The following is an 11596-nucleotide window of genomic DNA, read 5'->3' on the forward strand; positions in this document are numbered from 1 at the left end:
TTTCCCTACTCCTCCCACCAAGAACAACTAAAGCCTCTGGACATTATTTATGAAAACAAACAAGAGGATTCTGAAATGTGTAGAGAAGAAAATAGACCAGCTAGGGACTTCATAACTCAAGGTAGGATATGGTGGTGAACTCCTCAGGTTCCCTTTTCCCTTAATATTCCAGACTTGTAAATAAAGAAGTCAGCAACCCATAAATACCAATGAGCACAGACCAAAAAGCCCCCCAAAAGTCTGCTCTCTCCAGCCAAAGGACTATGAAAGGAGCAGCTTAGCAAGACAGAAAGATTTGAGACAGTAACGACTTTACTCCAGTTAAATATCAGAATAAAACTGACTCCACCCATGCCAGCAAAAGTTGAGTGGGGAGTCCAGACTTCCATTCTTGCTAGGCTGTAATGAAGTACCCCAGTCTCCTTCTGGGATGGTGCCAGAGAAGACAAAGCAGATAACTAGGAGGTTTTTTCATCCCCTCAAGGCAGTAATAAGCCCATTTACACCCTATGTTATCAGTGGTGACCACATGGGGAATCTACATCTACCAACATATGGTAGCACCTCTCTGCTGGAGTAGCATTGGTGGAGGCCAACTGGAGGACTGGAGACTCAGGACTTTTACCATTGCACATTGGTAATGGGATCACCCTCATTAAAGTATTAATGGATACCACAGGAGGAGCTGGAATTCCCGTACCTACTTAGCAGGTATGAGAAGCCCCTTCCCTGCATATCAGTGGAGACCAAATGGGGAACCTAGACCTCTATCTTTAATCAGGCAGTAACAAGGCATCATCCTCTACCCATCCCCCACAGTGGGTGGAATGGTGTCAAAGGAAATCAGGTAAAACCAAGTTTAAATAAGCTCTCAAACCTTATAATATCAAAAATGTACAGTTTTCAGTCAGAGAATCAGAAAGATATAAAACTGAGTGAAAAAAAAAGACAATAGATACCAAGACCAAACTGGCAAAATATTAGAATTATATTTCAAAGAGTTTAAAGGAGCCATCATAAAAATTCTTCAACAAGCAATTATGAACATTATTGAAACAAATGAAAAAAAAAAATGGAAATCTCAGCAAGTAACTATAAAGTTAGCAAAAGAAATAGAAGATGGAGTGGAATCACATGAAAATTTTAGAATTGAAAAACAAAAGCCAATGAAAACCTCAATAGATAGGCTCAACAGTAAAGTGAAAGGGATAGAGGAAAAAATGTGAATTTTTAGATAGAATAATAGAAATGACCAAATGTGAACAACAGAGAGAAAAGAACTGAACAAATGAATTTGTCAGTGCCTCAGGGACCTACGTTACCGTAACAAATAATCTAGCATTCAAGTCATCAAAGTCTCACAAGGAGAAGAGAAAGAAGGCAGACTATAAAAGCATTCAAAGAAATAATAGTTAAAACTCCTCAAATCTGGAAAGAGATAGAAATCTACAGATCCAAACAGCTGAGTGAATTCCAAACAAGATAAATTCAAAGACATCCATACCAAGTTACTCCATAATTAGACTTCTGAAAATTAAAAGCAGAGAAAGACTTTTGAAAGCATCCAGAGAAAAATAATACCTTATCTATAGAGGGGAAAAAAATTTATATAACACCAGACTTCTCATTAAAACCATAAAAACCAGGAAGAAGTGGCACATTTTTCTAGCACTGAAATAAAAGAACTATCAACCCAGAGTTCTATACCTGGTGAACATATTCTTTAGGAAAGAAGAGGAAAAAATCAGTACATTCACAGATGAAGAAAAACTAACCCAAACCACCTTAAAAGAAGAGCTAAAGGAAATTCTTTAAAAATAAAGGAAACAAAAGAAAAGACCTTGGAACAGCAGGAGGGAAGAACACAGTAAGCAAAAATAAGGATAAAAACAATCTTTCTTTCCTTCTGCTTTGAGTTTTCTAAAATTATATTTGACAACAGGATAATGAGAAATGAAGGGGGTTCAGATTTCTATGCTTCATTTGAGTTGATAAAATAACAATGATAGACTATGACAAGTTATATACTTATAAATGCAATACCTAAAGCAACAAATGAAAAATCAAGCAGACAAATGAAAACAGAAAAAATAGAAAACAAAAATTAAACAGCAGACTTAAGAACTATTTGTAATTACAATAATGTAAACAGTCACTCAGCCATGTCTGACTCTTTGTGACTCCATGGACTGTAGCCCTCCAGGGCTACAGCCCTCCTCTGTCCATGGGGATTCTCCAGGAAAGAGTACTGGAGTGGGTTGCCATGTCCTCCTCCACAGGATCTTCCCAACACAGGGATCAAACCCAGGTCTCTAGCATTGCCGGTGGATTCTCTACCTTCTGAGCCACCAGAAAAGCCCCATACTACTGGAGTGGGTTGCCCTGCCCTCCTCCAGGGGATATTCCCAACCCAGGGATTGAACCCAAGTTTCCCACATTGCAGGCAGATTCTTTACTGACTGAGTCACCTGGGATGCCCAAGAATACTGGGTTGGGTAGCCTATCCCTTCTCCAGGGGATCCTCCTGAACCAGGGTCTCCTGCATTGCAGGAGGATTCTTCACTAGCTGATCTACCAAGGATGCCCAAGATATTAAGAAGATGTGGCAAGAATACACAGAAGAACCATACAAAAAAGATCTTAATGACCCAGATAACCACAATGGAGTGATCCCTTACCTAGAGCCAGACATCTTGGAGTATGAAGTCAAGTGAGACTTAGGAAACATCAATACAAACAAAGCAGGCAGAGGTGGTGGAATTCCAGGTGAACTATTTCAAATCCTAAAAGATGAAGATAGTAAAGTGCCGCACTCTATATGCCAGCAAATTTGGAAAACTCAGTAGTGGCCACAGGAATGTAAAAGGTCTGTTTTCATTCCAATCCCAAGGAAGGGCAATGCCAAAGAATGTTCAAACTATCACACAATTGCACTCATCTCACACAATAGCAAAGTAATGCTCAAAATTCTCCAAGCTAGGCTTCAAGAGTACGTGAACCGAGAACTCCCAGGTATTCAAACTGGTTTTAGAAGAGGCAGAGGAACCACAGATCAAATTGCCAACATCTGCTAGATCATAGAAAAAGCAAGAGAATTCCAGAAAAACATCTGCTTCATTAACTATGCTAACACCTTTGACTGTGTGGATCACAACAAACTGAAAAATTCTTTAAAAGATGGGAATACCAGACCAGCTTACCTACCTCCTGTGAAATCTATATTCAGGTCAAGAAGCAACAGTTAGAACAGGACATGGAAAAATGGACTGGTTCCAAATTGGGAAAGGAGTAGGTCAAGTCTGTATATTGTCACCGTGCTTATTTAACTTATATGCAGTCAGTTCAGTTCAGTTACTCAGTCATGTCCGACTCTTTGCAACGCCATGGACTGCACCACACCAGGCTTCCCCATCCATCACCAACTCCCGGAGCTTGCTCAAACTCATGTCCATCGAGTCAGTGGTGCCATCCAACCATCTTAACCTCTGTCATCCCCTTCTCCTCTTGCCTTCAATCTTTTCCAGCATCAGGGTCTTTTCCAGTGAGTCAGTTCTTTGCATCAGTTGACCAAAATATTGAAGCTTCAGCTTCATCATCAGTCCTTCCAATGAATATTAAGGACTGCTTTCCTTTAGGATTGACTGGTTTGATCTCCTTGCTGTCCATGGGACTCACAAGAGTCTTCTCCAACACGACAATTCAAAAGCATCAGTTCTTTGGCACTCAGCTTTCTTTATGGCCCAACTCTCACATCCGTATGTGACTACTGGAAAAACCATAGCTTTGTGTGATGGACCTTGTCACTAAAGTAAAGTCTCTGCTTTTTAATATGCTGTCTAGGTTGGTCATAGCTTTTCTCCCAATGAGCAAGCATCTTTTAATTTCATGACTGCAATCACCATCTGCAGTGACTTTGAAGCCCAAGAAAATAAAGTCTGTCACTGTTTCCATTGTTTCACCATCTATTTGCCCTGAAGTGATGGGACTGGATGCCATGATCTTCATTTTTTGAATGTTGAGTTTTAAGCCAACTTTTTAACTCTCCTCTTTCACTTTCATCAAGAGGCTCTTTACTTCCTCTTCGTTTTCTGCCATAGGGTGGTGTCATCTGCATATCTGAGGTTATTGATATTTCTCCCAGCAATCTTGATTCCAGCTTGTGCTTCATCCAGTCTGGCATTTCACATGATCCACTCTGCATAGAAGTTAAATAACCAAGGTGACAATAAACAACCTTGACGCACTCCTTCCCAATTTAGAAACCAATCCATTGTTCCATGTCCTGTTCTAACTGTTGCTTCTTGACCGACATATAGATTTCTCAGAAGGCAGGTATGGTGGTCTGGTATTCCCCTTTAAGGATCTTCCACAGTTTATTGTGATCCACACAGCCAAAGGCTTTATTGTAGTCAATGAAGCAGAAGTAGACATTTTTCTAGAATTCTTTTGCTTTTTCTATGATCCAGCAGATGTTGGCAATTTGATCTCTGGTTCCTCTGCCTTTTCTAAAACCAGCTTGAAGCCTCACTTGGAGAATTTTGAGCATTACTTTGCTAGTGTGTGAGATGAATGCAATTGTGTAGTAATTTGAACATTCTTTGGCATTGCCCTTCTTTGGGATTGGAATGAAAACAGACCTTTTCCAGTCCTGTGGCCGCCGCTGAGTTTTCCAAATTTGCTGGCATATTGAGTGCAGCACTTTGAAAGCATCATCTTTCAGGATTTGAAATAGCTCAGCTAGAATTCCATCACCTCCACTAGCTTTGTTCATAGTGATGCTTCCTAAGGCCCACTTGACTTCACATTCCAGGATGTCTGGCTCTAGGTGAGTGATCACACCATCGTGATTATCTGGGTCATGAAGATCTTTTTTGTATAGTTCTTCTGTGTATTCTTGCCACTTCTTCTTAATATCTTCTGCTTCTGTTAGGTCCATACCGTTTCTGTCCTTTATTGTGCCCATCTTTGCATGAAATGTTTCCTTGGTATCTCTAATTTTCTTGAAGAGATCTCTAGTCTTGCCCATTCTATTGTTTTCCTCTTTCTTTACATTGATCACTGAGGAAGGCTCTCTTATCTCTCCTTGCTTTTCTCTGGAACTCTGCATTCAGATGGATATATCTTTCCTTTTCTCTTTTGCCTTTCACTTCTCTTCTTTTCTATTTGTAAGGCCTCTACAGACACCCATTTTGCCTTTTTGCATGTCTTCTTCTTGAGGATGGTTTTGTTCACCCCTCTCCTGTACAGTGTTACAAACCTTCATCTATAGTTCTTCAGGCAATCTGTCAGATCTAATCCCTTGAATCTATTTGTCACTTCCACTGTATAATTATAAGGGACTTGATTTAGGTCCTATCTGAATGGTCTAGTGGTTTCCCCTACTTTCTTCAATTTAAGTCTGAATTTTGCAATAAGGAGTTCATGATCTGAGCCACAGTCAGCTCCCTGTCTTGTTTTTGCTGACTGTATAGAGCTTCTCCATCTTTGGCTGCAAATAATATAATCAGTCTGATTTCAGTATTGACCATCTGGTGATGTCCATGTGTAGAGTCTTCTCTTGTGTTGTTGGAAGAGGGTGTTTGCTGTCGCCAGTGTGTTCTCTTGGCAAAACTCTGTTAGCCTTTGCCCTGCTTCATGTTGTACTCCAAGGCTAAACTTGTCTGTTACTCCAGGTATCTCTTGACTTCCTACTTTTGCATCCCAGTCCCCTATGATCAAAAGGAAATCTTTTGTGGTGTTAGTTCTAGGTCCTGTAGGTCTTCATAGAACCATTCAACTTCAGTTTCTTCTGCATTAGTGGCTGGGGCATAGACTTGGATTACTGTGATGCTGAATGGTTTGCCTTCTAAACAAACAGAGATCGTTCTGAAAAACCTAGACAGCATATTAAAAGGCAGAGACATCACTTTGCCATCAAAGGTTCATATAGTCAAAGCCATGGTTTTTCCAATAGTCACGTATGGATGTGAGAGTTGGACTGTAAGGAAAGCTGAATGTCAAAGAATTGATGCTTTTGAATTATAGTGTTGGATAAGACTCTTGTGAGTCCCTTGGACTGCAAGGAGATCAAAACCAGTCAATCCTAAAGGAAATCAATCCTGAATATTCATTGGAAGGACTGATGATGAAGCTGAAGCTCCAATACTTTGGCCACCTGATGCAAACAGTTGACTCATTGGAAAAGATCCTGATGCTGGGAAAGATTGAAGACAAAAGGAGAAGAGGGTAGGAGAGGATGAGTTGGTTGGATGGCCTCACCTACCTGATGGACATGAATTTGAGCCAACTCCAGGAAATAGGAAGGACAGAGAAGCCTGGTGTGCTGAAATTCACGGGGTCGCAAAGAGTTGAACATGACTTAGCAACTGAACAACATAGTGTCTGTACATGTAATTATATATTTCTGTTACATTTATATATAATATATAAAATTATTATTATTACCCTGATACCAAAACCAAAGACAGCACAAAAAAGAAAAACTGCAGACCAATATTCTTTACAGTATGGATGTAAAAATTCTAAAGATACTGTTAATATCTAGAATACACAGCATCTAGGAAATACAGATAACTCTCAAACTCAATAATTAAAGATAAAAAAGCAACAATCCAATTAAAAATAAAAGATATGCACAGACATTTCACCAAGGAGAAGATATAGATGCAAATAAGCACATGAAAAAAATTGTTCAACATCACCAGCCATCAGGGAAATGTAAATTAAAATTACAATGAGATACCTTTTTAAAGCCATTCTGATATGTGTAGTGACAATACCACAGACTGGCACAGATGTGTGGAAAAACTGGTCACTCATGCATTGCCTGCATGAATATAAAATGATATAGCCACTCTATAAACGGTAATTGCACTCTGACACATTTATAAAAGGGAAATAAACACTTACGTTACACATTATGTACACAAATGTTTACAGCAGCTTTATTCATAATCCTCAAAACTAGAAACAACCCAGTTGTCATCCTTCAGAGGTAAATGGTTATACAAGTTATAGTACATCCATACCATGGAGTATGACCCAGCAATAACAAAGAATGAAGTACTGCTACACACAACAGTCTGGAAGAATTTCCAGAGAACTAGGCACGATGAAAAAAAGCCAGTTCCAAAATGTTACAGTATGATTCCATTTATAATATTTTTGAGATGACAAAATTACAGAAAGGAAGAACAGACTAGTGACTGCCAGGGGATAAGGAAGGGATGAATGTGGGAGGAAGGTGGATGTGATGGTTGTGGTGATGGAATTGTTCTGCATCTTGACCGCATCAGTGTCACTATCTGCTTGTGATGTTATAGTACAGTTTCACAAAATGGTATCATTGATGGAAATGGGTAAAGGACACACAGGCTCTATTTCTTAACAGCAAGTGAACCTACAGTTCTCAAGAATTTTAATTTTTTAAGAGAAAAATGTAGTATATACTCAGTTTAGTTCAGTCGCGTCCAACTCTTTGCAACCCCATGGACTGCACCACACCAGGCTTCCCTGTCCATCACCAACTCCCAGAATTAACTCAAACTCATGTCCACTGAGTCAGTGATGCCATCGAACCATCTCTGTCATCCCCTTCTCCTCCCACCTTCAGTCTTTCCCAGCATCAGGGTCTTTTCAAGTGAGTCAGTTCTTCGCAGCAGGTGGCCCAGGTATTGGAGTTTCAGCTTCAACATCAGTCCTTCCAATGAATATTCACGACTGATTTCCTTTAGGATAAACTGGTTGGATCTCCTTGCAGTCCAAGGGAGTCTCAAGAGTCTTCTCCAATGCCACAGTTCAAAAGCATCAGTTCTTCGGTGTTCAGCTTTCTTTATGGTCCAACTCTCACATCCATACATGACTACTGGAAAAACTATAGCCTTGACTAGACGCACCTCTGTTGGCAAAGTAATGTCTCTGCTTTTTAATATGTTGTCTAGGTACATACTCAGAGAAATTCAAAATGCAGATTAGAAAGACCTGATCTGGTTATTATATACTGATATACCAATAGATATATTCACTTATTTGGGGACTTGAACTATACTGACTACCTTTAATCACAGAAAAAATATATGTTCCTTTTATTTTCCCCTATACATTTGCTTCAGGGTACATGAGAACTGTAGAGAATTTTATAGGGCTAGAAAGCTCAAAGATGGCTCATTCTGGGTCAAGTCCTAAAGAAGTGATGGAATTGATTTCTTCTTGAAGACTGACTTGGAACAATGCATTCCGTGGCTATCTCTCTGGTACTGTGTTACACAGAACTGTGAGATAATCTCTGCAACCAAACTAGAACACTGTGATTGATTAGCCTGTCTATCATGAGCAAGAGGTACAGGAGCAGCAATACATGTGATGGTAAATATAGAGATTTACCATCTCTGTTCACTAGAAGAAGTTCTTTCAAAACAATCTCACAAATTTCAAGAGACACTTTGCTAGTAAAATTCTCTGTGTAAAGGTTCTTAGAAATCCATTCTCTGTCACAGCCACGTATTATATTATGTTTTAGATAGAACTGTGTAAAAGTTACTCTATCAGTCCAACAAATTTTACATGTGAATAAAACCTACAGAAAAAATCATTAAGTGAAATCCAAAATAGCATCATTATGGAATATATAAGGTAGAAACAAAACAGACTAGACAGGACTGAGAATCAAATTAGTAGTAAGAAAGCTTAAAATAATCATGGTTTAAAAAGGAACGATATGAAAGCAATCAAATAATAGTTATGACAAAGCAAGTGATCCAGCATAAGGAGTTGGTATCCCCGAAATGGACAAAGAAAGCAGTCAAATATAGTATTGCAAAAGATTGCTTTAGAAAAATTAAAATCTACAGATCAAAAAGAGGCACAGTGCTTCAGGAAAAGAATGATATAGAATGAATGACTGAGACATAGACTCCAAGTACAAAGAATTTTTCAGACTATCAGGCAAAGGGAGTCACCTACAAAAATAAATGCACATGTTTCTGTAAGTGGTGGGGAGTTGCAGAAATCAGGCAGCTCTCGGGTTTCTCCATGGCGATGAGTAATGCCACAATCATTAGATTAGAGTGATGGCTATGAAGCTACAAGGGAACGAAAACCTGACCTAAGATTTTTTTAATTATGTATTTATATTTTGGTTGCACTGGGCCTTCATTGCTGCACACGGGGTTTCTTTAGTTGTGGCAAATGGCAGCTATTCTTCCTAGCACTTCATGGGCTTCTCATTGTGGTGACTTTTGTTGCAGAGCACAGGCTCTAGACACACAGGCTTCAGTAGCTGTAGCATACGGGCTCCAGAGCACTGGCTCAGTGATGGTGGCACACAGACTTAGTTGGGCTGCAGCATGTGGGATCTTCCGGGACCAGGGGTCAGATCCATGCCCCATGCATTGGCAGGAGGACTCTTATCCACTGTACCATCCAGGAAGTCCATGACCTAAGATTTTAATACTCAGACAAGTTGTCCTTCAAGTATAAAAGAATAAAGAACCTCAGGCATAAATAAACCCCCAATAGAACACGTATGAGTCATCTGTGAAAAAGTTGCTTAACAATAAAATGCAGCTAATCAAAGATGAATCAAAAGAGCTTTCACATACAGAAAAGACTGATGAGACAAAGGATTAATCTCAAAAATATACAAGCAACTCCTGCAGCTCAATTCCAGAAAAGTAAATGACCCAATCAAAAAATGGGCCAAAGAACTAAACAGACATTTCTCCAAAGAAGACATACAGATGGCTAACAAACACATGAAAAGATGCTCAACATCACTCATTATCAGAGAAATGCATATCACAAAACCACAATGAGGTACCATTACACGCCAGTCAGGATGGCTGCTATCCAAAAGTCTACAAGCAATAAATGCTGGAGAGGGTGTGGAGAAAAGGGAACCCTCTTACACTGTTGATGGGAATGCAAACTAGTACAGCCACTATAGAGAACAGTGTGGAGATTCCTTAAAAATCTGGAAATAGAACTGCCATGTGACCCAGCGATCCCAGTCCTGGGCATACACACCGAGGAAACCAGATCTGAAAGAGACATGTGCACCCCAATGTTCATCGCAGCACTGTTTATAATAGCCAGGACATGGAAGCAACCTAGATGCCCATCAGCAGACGAATGGATAAGGAAGCTGTGGTACATATACACAATGGAATATTACTTAGCCATTAAAAAGAATTCATTTGAATCAGTTCTAATGAGATGGATGAAACTGGAGCCCATTATACAGAGTGAAGTAAGTCAGAAAGATAAACACCAATACAGTATACTAACACATATATATGGAATTTAGAAAGATGGTAATGATAACCCTATATGCAAAACAGAAAAAGAGACACAGATGTACAGAACAGACTTTGGGACTCTGTGGGAGAAGGCGAGGGTGGGATGTTCTGAGAGAACAGCATTGAAACAAGAATACTATCAAGGGTGAAACAGATCACCAGCCCAGGCTGGATGCATGAGACAAGTGCTCAGGGCTGGTGCACTGGGAAGACCCAGAGGGATCGGCTGGGGAGGAAGGCAGGAGGGGGGATCGGGATGGGGAACACAGGTAAATCCACGGCTGATTCATGTCAATGTATGGCAAAAAACCACTACAATATTGTAAAGTAATTAGCCTCCAACTAATAAAAATAAATGAAAAAAAATTACTATTAGTTTAGTTAAAAAAAAAAAAAAAAGAAAAGACTGATGAGCATTTATTGAATCAGTTGAAATATACAACTAAGCAAAAACAACTGTGGAGAGTAATCATTCCAGGAGAGAACATAAATGTTAAACCTTGATATTAAAAAGCTTCATATTTGACAGTTGCCAAGAGAGTAAAAAAAGTTCCCGTCACAAGAAAAATAAAAGTACTTAGGCTGACAGTTAACTACACTTATCATGTTGTACAGCTTAAACTAATAATGTTATATGTCAATTATACCTCAATTTTTTTTTTTATACCTCAATTTTTAAAGTGACATGGAAAATAAGGGGCAAGGAAAAAATGAAGAATGCTAATTTCTGCAGCTTTCATAGCAACAAATAAGCAATACAGTATTTTTTTTTTCAAAGTTTTAAAGACTCTTCTGGCCTTCTGGTGTTTCTTTCTTTAAAACCATAATAGAAATCTTTCAAAAAATAAAATACTTTGTGGTAGACAATCATACGAATATTTCAACAGCTTCAGTTTCACTTTAGGTTTCTTCATTTTTCTAAGATCAAATAAAATCAAATCCAAATATCTAACAAATAGCTCATGTAGTATAGTTTTCTTGTTAAACTGTCTGTATATCATTTCTTACATTTGTATGTATATTAAGAATGACTGGAAAAGATGGTCATCATTTAATGTTAACAATGGTAATTTCTGGCTGGTGGGAGGGATTTTTATTTCCTTGGTATTTTTATTTCCTGCTTCACTTGAATTCTTCATAATGAGATATAGCACTGATAAAATGTCATAACTAAGGCTATTAAGAGGCTTAGTAATAAACAAAAAAAATTTTAAGAGAATTTTGTATTTTAAAATGTAATTTTCAAACACGCTCTTACTGACCTTATGAAACAGAAGAGTTACGGCAGATAAAAGAGTAGA

This window comes from Dama dama, chromosome 1 (assembly GCF_033118175.1).
Source record: "Dama dama isolate Ldn47 chromosome 1, ASM3311817v1, whole genome shotgun sequence".
Taxonomy (NCBI): domain Eukaryota; kingdom Metazoa; phylum Chordata; class Mammalia; order Artiodactyla; family Cervidae; genus Dama; species Dama dama.